The sequence below is a fragment of the Berghia stephanieae genome, chromosome 2 (genome assembly GCF_034508935.2).
Source record: "Berghia stephanieae isolate SIO BIC M18660-M18661 chromosome 2, UCSD_Bste_1.3, whole genome shotgun sequence".
NCBI lineage: Eukaryota > Metazoa > Mollusca > Gastropoda > Nudibranchia > Aeolidiidae > Berghia > Berghia stephanieae.
Genome location: NC_088361.1, coordinates 82,437,101 through 82,445,328, shown reverse-complemented (window position 1 = coordinate 82,445,328; position 8,228 = coordinate 82,437,101). Strand labels below are relative to the sequence as shown.

The window sequence follows — 8,228 nt, the reverse complement described above, 5'->3', positions numbered from 1 at the left end:
GTAATATCCACTAAATGTGCTCAAAGGGCTTTACTAGGTGGTCCTTGGCTAACATCAATATTTAACATGAAGGACATGAAGCCCGTTAGGCGATCTTACATTTTTTTTCGGTCAGTCACAACGCTGTTAATGGCCAGTTACTCATTTTACACCTGAGTACGACGAGAGTAAAAAGCCTTTTCCGAGGACTCAACAATGCGCAGCTCAGAGCAGGGATTTGAAGTCAGGACCTTCAGATCCGAAGGCGAGTATCATACACCAGAAGGCCACATGGTGTTAGAACGGGAGTATAAAATATGAATCGAAAAAAACTAATTTTTTGGGGATGCTTTTTTTTTCTTGCATTTTCTTTCTTGCTTTGTTTGACACTGGTTCATACATACATTTATATATCTATAGATAGTATGCAGATGACGTCACTCAGGCCTTTGTTATTGTTTTTGCCATCCGCGTTTGTGAGTTGTTCTCACTACACTGTATTAACCAGACTATAAAAGTTCATGGTTACACAGAGTTTGTGTGTTGGTCCGTTATACTTCCGGATGGCAATGTTGTGAACTACTCGGCCAAGCGCATTCTATCTATACTTTACTCCCTAATTTGTCACTTTAAATATAAAAAATAAAATTTTATATTCACAAAAATGAAACGCCGGTTAAGTCTATATATTTTTGTTTGTTTGTTTTTTGGAGAAAAATAGTTATAATGAGACAAAATATTCAGTTTTTAAATAATTACATTTATTGTCATTATAATAATAACATGCTCAATTAAAGAAAATATTTCTGTGTTTATATAGTGCAAAATCCACAAATGCACAAAAAACTTTACAACGGCACTGTAATACAGTAGCAGCAGTGAATTTGTAGGACGAGACACTCCGCCTTTTTTTTTATCTATTAGGATTGATTCCAACTGAAACAACATTGCCTGTTGTCTTCCAGGTACTCGTTTAACACCTGCGTATAGTGGGGAAAAGTGAATATAACAACATTTCAATTGACTCAGCCTTGTGACCTCAACAATGAACTCAAACCTTCCACCTACAAGTCGATTGAGATACCGCTAAACCACGTAGCTACATAAGTAAAACAATCATTTTACACACAAGCTCATCTGGTTCGAATCCCAATAAAAACAGATTTATTTTCTTCTTATCCCTTGCTTTACTTACGCAGCAATAATTGGTTAGATGGTTCTGCTAGATTAAACAGACATAATTTTGGAATCGGATGAAGACCCATTCAATGAAGAACATGCATCTATAGCTGTCTTATTTTGAGGTACAATGTTGTACTGGCACGGTGGCTCTAAAGAGCGTAATAATAAATAGCCGACTGCTACTTTTCCCAATCCGATGGTATACAGTAATGTCATAATTGGACTGAATGAAACAGGAGGCAAATATTTTTTTAAAAGATTAGACCCAAATACCCGGTGACAAACAGAAATAGCTCCATTATTATAAAAATACTGAAAATTCAGGACTTTTAAAAACATAAATCAAAGATATAATATTTAGTTTTCGAAGTTTTATGTCTTGTGTTCTTTAAACGAATTCTGAAAATATTCTATTTCTACTTTTGCAACTTAAAAAATATCAAACGTTTTTAAATTTCTTTTTGATACATTATTCCTAAAAGATCAGACGGTGGTGATTAAAAAACTCAACTCTTGTGTATTATTTTAAGACATTTTCAGCTTCGAAAATAGAATACACTTAGTCTAGCCTTCATGATAATCGGTCAATTGATCAGGATGTGCTATAAATATCGATAGTATTTTGTGTCATGCTTTCGTCAAATGCCATACTTTCATTTTAAGTTCATATGGCTGGTGAGAAAATTTAGATTTTAATCTAAAATCTTTATAACATATTACACAATGTCTGTGAAATTTTAAGATATCGTTGATATTATATTAATATTATCTGAAGGAATAATAAACAATATTTAATGTGTCAATACTATTTTGTTTGTTTTGTTACTTTGTAATTTTACTTTTACTCTTGAACTGTTGTTATTAAATTCACTATTTATAAAAATTTTGTTTTTCGGTTTGAATGAATTCTGTACGTATTACCTAATTTTACTTTTGCAACTTTAAAATACAAGAAGTTTCTAAATTTATTTTTATACCCTTGTCCTACTATTTTGACGATGAAAAAATAACTCTTTTGTAGAATTTTAAAACAACACCTTTATTTTCTGTAGGTCACGACTTCATTGTAAACAAGCTGTTGTCCAACAAACTTTGGTATCGGAAATCGTTAGGAAGGTTGTATGAAATGAGCGCTTAATTAACCAGTTAATATTGTACTCTTGAAAAACACGTAGTTAAAAATTTGTCCAGAAAACTCGTCCTTCAAATATCGATCGATTTAAAAGACCTCATCTTGGAAAAAAAACAAAACTCTCAAATATGGGGCTTTGCGAGGTCCCGGGTTTTAGAGGTTTTGCCAAGATGAGGGTCAATTAAATCGATCGATATTTGGAAGACGCGTTTTCGGACCAGTTTTTTGAAACTTCCTGTAGTGCGGAGGTTACCTGATTAATTAATTATAAACTAGTGACTGTTCGATTCAATAGTTGGTGACTTAAACCTGGTCGCATGTTTGTACGCGTTGGGTAGATTAGTTTACAAATGTTCCCAATTTCTCCTAATCCAACCGCTATCGATGCCAATTTATCTTATATGGAAGTTAGTCACGCTTTTAAAATATATTTCTTGTGTAACGTATTACAACCCATCGCCTTAATGAGGCACAATATCGGAATGAACTAAATGAAGAAAGTTGGCTTAAAAGTCAAACTATTTTTTGTTAATAAAAAGGAAGCCCAATTTTATGAAATAAGCTAAAAGTTGAATTTTGAGCACAAAATTCACACGACATAATATCCCTTTTGAGACAACTGTTAACAATTGTTTTTCAAATACGTAGTGTTGGTCTTTTGTGCAACTTTAAAAACGTTTAGCAGAGTTTTACAAATAAACAAACCTTTCATGAACTGAAAATACTCTGAAAATAGTTTTTTAAAATACCTGAGTTCATGGAGCCAAAGTTTATCCTGATTTAGGTAAATTTAATCCATTTCGATTCATTTACTCATTTCAGGATATTACGCTGATCTAACCTACATTTTATGATCCAAATTTTACTCAGCCAAGTTAATGATGGGACAGAAGTGGGAAGGTACCCTTGAAATAATCATCAAAATATTCTGGGCAGTAACTGAAGTAAAATTATTTTTTAAATGAACACTTCTGTAGTTATAAATTATATAAAAGAAATGTATTAAATATATATGAAGGTACTCCCAAAGACGTCTTAACATATGTGCGAAGATTGGAATGTTTTAAAGACTTCTCTCTGTAGAAATGTTCGTAAATGGATAAGATTTTGCTGCTCTAAAACTAATGAGTACAAATTGACTTATTAAGACCTACACAGAGATAATAAATAATTTTAAAATCTGGGAATATTGATATCGTCACAAGGCAAAAAAAAATTGTTTAAAAGAATAAAATAAAGTATGTTATCTTCCTATAGCAACCAGATTTTGAATTTGCAATTTGAATAGTCTACGTCATAATTTCCTAAAATGATTGAAAGAAAGGTTTGATAAATTTATGTGACATTAAAAAGTTTAGGTTACTTATCCCAATCTTGGAGAACCATGTCCTTTCTTAGTAAAAACATAATCATTGAATAATGTTTTTAACCCGTCGAACCAAAAATTTTTCACCGATTGTATAATATTTTCACTTATTTTATTGGCTAAAATGCAGTTTGAAAAGACGGGTGACAGGTCATCTGAAATAATCTTTGGTGCAACAATTATATTCTAAAATGATTACTTCAGATAACTTGAACTAAGTTACAAAAAATCTTTTTACAACTTATTGGCTACGAAATACCTAACAATCGTACATTGAGGGATGGAATAAAGGTATTTTGTATGGCTTTAGATGTATTTAATTCGTTAATTTTAGCGCGCATGGAACAGAAGGAATAAAGATGACGTCGCTCACCTCTTTGTCATAGTTTTTATACCGCCAGTTGAGTGATTAGTTCTCGTTAACATATCTCAACCTTGATGTTTACACTTAGTTTTGTGTGTTGATAGGATTGATATGGCGGACAGAACTCGTGAGTATTGATGGTATGCGCTTGATAAAGTACAACTTCTACTCAAAATAAAAAATGTATCGACAAATAAATCTATGTGTCACCTTAAACGCATTGAGTATGATTGATTTAATTTAGTGAGAAATAAACACATGACTTTGGGTCTGAAACAATGACAAAAATCTGCGAGATGTCAACGTTATTCTTTTTATTAATCATTAACGCATTCTATCTATGGATCGAGTTTTGTTTACAATTTTACTCTGCAACTTTATTTCAATTTCGCCACTCCGGACTTCTTTTACCCTGACTCTGAGCAAACCACACGCGTATACGAACAATCACAATAACATCAACACCGAATCGACTCCACGTGGAATAGGAACCAGCAAATAATTAATACTTAAATTTATCGATAGGACTTACCCTGTCTCCCAGAAGTATTAACCTCCTGCTGTTGCTAAGCTTGATCCAACCCCCATGCTCTCACCAAGACTAATGATCACTACTAGATCAGCGATACGCACTGAGCACAGCAGCGAGGCGGGCGGGCCGTGTATAATCTTAAGATTCTATTCAAGTCGAGTCCATCGCTCACAGCTCTCACGCGCGTATCGATCCACGATCCATAAAGCGACGGACGAATAATACTGCCTTACTCTGAAAGAAAAACAAACCATTAAAAAAAATAATTTGGCCAGAAATCTCATCCTTCAAATATTGTTCGATTAATACGACCCTCATCGTGTCAAAAACTCTCACAACCTTTAAGAAATTACCAGGAGTTCCAAGTTAAAGAGTTTTTGACAAGATGAAGGTAATTTTAATCGATTGATATTTGAAAAATGATTTTTCTGGCCAAAATTTTCAAAATGGGTATTTTTTTTTTTAGACTACGTCAAATACATGAGCAGTGGAGAATTCTCCTGACTTTTAAGTTCACTCACGGGTTCCTGTCTGGGACTGGAGGCGAAGTCTCCCACCCGCTTTTCCCCCAATTCAATGCAATTGGAATAACACGTGCAACAAATAGTAAACATGCGACAAGACATGTCTGATGATTACATCTTAAACCCCGACCACCTGAATATATATATATATATATATATATATATATATATATATATATATATATATATTATATATATATATATACATATATATATATATATATATATATATATATATATATATATATAACCAATTATCTAAAAATGGTATTGTGTAGGAATGGGCTTGAAACTGAAGTCTGAAGTATTACCATACAATACACATTGAGAGAGAGAGAGAGAGAGAGAGAGAGAGAGAGAGAGAGAGAGAGAGAGAGAGAGAGAGAGAGAGAGAGAGAGAGAGAGAGGGAGAGAGAGAGAGACAGAGAGAGACAGAGAGAGAGAGAGAGAGACACACACACACACACACAGAGAGAGAGAGAGAGAGAGAGAGAGAGAGAGAGAGAGAGAGAGACGCTTATTTCTTAACTTGCATTTAACTTAGATTTATACTAAATCCTCAGTTTTCAACATCTAGATTACTTCACCAAGATCACAGATTAACGCGATGGGCCACATACTACGTGTAAATACTTGTAGGTGTGACAACTGAACACAATTGGATTCAAACAAAGAAAATCGGTACTTTTTATTCTTCATGCTGGCTAGAACTTTTTATATGTCATGTGATCAAAATGTATAAAAGTCAAAACATTATCATATTTATAATGTTTTTCTCCTCTGGATACCGTTTTATGCTCGTCGGAGAAATATTTCTTAACGGCGTCCGCCATTGCTCCGATGGTTTAGAGCCAGTTACTAAGTTACTATGCGTCAATACGAGGGAAGTGACGTCATGACTGTTGAAGCCTATTAAGCTTGATTTAATATTGTTGTAGTGAACTATATTTTGAATTGGTTGGAGAGTATTTCCGTTACAAGAATGAGCCCATAACAATAATTTGTGTTCTTAGGCCTGCAAATGAGTACACGTCGCTCCGACCTTTTACTTGATTGAAGCGCTGGGTCAACGTTGCATTCTGGTAAGAATTCATTTCAAGTTTCAGCTCCCCGCTCCTGGATTTAACTGAAGTTGAGTGCGCTTTGGATAATGTCAAACTCTTGACAACTTTTTAATCATTTTTTGGCATCACGCGTGACCTGAATCGAAATGTAAGTGTTTTTCATACTAAAATGTTTGCTTTCGTGTCAAAGTTGTGACGCCTTTCGATATTGTGAAGGGATTAAGGTTGTTGTGATGAAAAGGAGCGCTTCAGAAAATATTCTTCTTCTTCTTCTTCTTCTTCTTCTTCTTCTTCTTCTTCTTCTTCTTCTTATTATTATTATTATTATTATTATTATTATTATTATTATTATTATTATTATTATTATTATTATTATTATTACTATTCATCTTCTTCTCAACATCATCATCATTATCATCATCATCATCATCATCATCATCATCATCATCATCATCAGCAGCAGCATCAGCAGCATCAGCCTAATTATCAATATCATTGTCATTGTTATTATGACAACTATAACTGTTATCATTGCTTTATTATGACAAAATTCGATATTTATATTATGCATTTGCCTGTAAATTATTACTACAAATCTCAGTCGAGCAAAATGATATTCAACGTGTCAAAATTCCACAGAACTCTGTTTCATACTAAAATGTTTGCTTTCGTGTCAAAGTTGTGACGCCTTTCGATATTGTGAAGGGATTAAGGTTGTTGTGATGAAAAGGAGCGCTTCAGAAAATATTCTTCTTCTTCTTCTTCTTCTTCTTCTTCTTCTTCTTCTTCTTCTTCTTCTTCTTCTTCTTCTTCTTCTTCTTCTTCTTCTTCTTATTATTATTATTATTATTATTATTATTATTATTATTATTATTATTACTATTCATCTTCTTCTCAACATCATCATCATTATCATCATCATCATCATCATCATCATCATCATCATCATCATCATCATCATCATCATCACCATCAGCAGCAGCATCAGCAGCATCAGCCTAATTATCAATATCATTGTCATTGTTATTATGACAACTATAACTGTTATCATTGCTTTATTATGACAAAATTCGATATTTATATTATGCATTTGCCTGTAAATTATTACTACAAATCTCAGTCGAGCAAAATGATATTCAACGTGTCAAAATACCACAGAACTCTGTTTGGGGTGACATGGTTAGATAAGCTGAAGGCCACGTGAACATATTTGCAGGTCCGCAATTTAGACTCTTCAAAAAAAAAATGGTTGTAATGGATACTATTTTGCTTCATTTTCGGAGTATTTCTAATACTACAAAGAGATCAAAACAATTTGGGTTATCAGACCTGAAAAATGTCCACGTACGCTGATAATAATAATAATAATAATAATAATAATAATAATAATAATAATAATAATAATAATAATAACAATAACAATAATAATAATAACAATAATAATAATAATAATAATAATAATAATAATAATAATAATAATAATAATAATAATAATAATAATAATAATAATAATAATAATAGTAATAATAATAATAATAATAAGCACATTTCTATAGCACCTTTCGTCGAAACCTCAAAGTGCTTTTAAAAGAAAATAACATTGTTTACCCCTGTAACAATAATATTGCAAGTCCAAATCAACCAAAATATCGAAACATTAATATCATTTAACGGGAATCAAAAACATCATCAATCCAAAAGTCACATATCTACAATACATTTACAATTTGATTGAGTAAATATTTTTCTGAAAAGATATGTTTTCAGATTGAGGGAAATAATTCCATGTCCTCTTTCATCAATTGATGTTCTAAGTAAAAGTTTATCTGGCCAAATTTTTTAAAACAGCTTTTTGTTTTCCGGTTTTTTAATATTTTTAAATTCATTTTTGTTGTGCTTCTTATTTTATCTTATTTTATTCTATTATTATTTCTAATGTGGCAGACTAGGAAGAATAAACAATGCTAATAAACAGCTGAGACAAAAAGTAAAGGAAAAGCCGTGCTTTGTTGTGAAATGATGTGTGAAATCAGTTGCCATTTATCTTGGGGAATACTGCCAATGCGAATGGGGGAAAATACCCAC

The 8,228-nt window shown here is 32.3% G+C and overlaps 1 protein-coding gene across 1 annotated transcript in view; it reads right to left on the bottom strand.

Annotated features, from left to right (window-relative positions):
- LOC144963754 (uncharacterized) overlaps positions 1–4,629 on the bottom strand; it is a 71,595-nt gene extending 66,966 nt beyond the window's left edge. The window contains exon 1 of the mRNA XM_078897698.1: positions 4,556–4,629. The gene's annotated coding sequence lies outside the window, so the exon portion shown is untranslated. The remainder of the gene's footprint in view (positions 1–4,555) is intronic.
- Between the last annotated feature and the right edge of the window lie 3,599 nt (positions 4,630–8,228).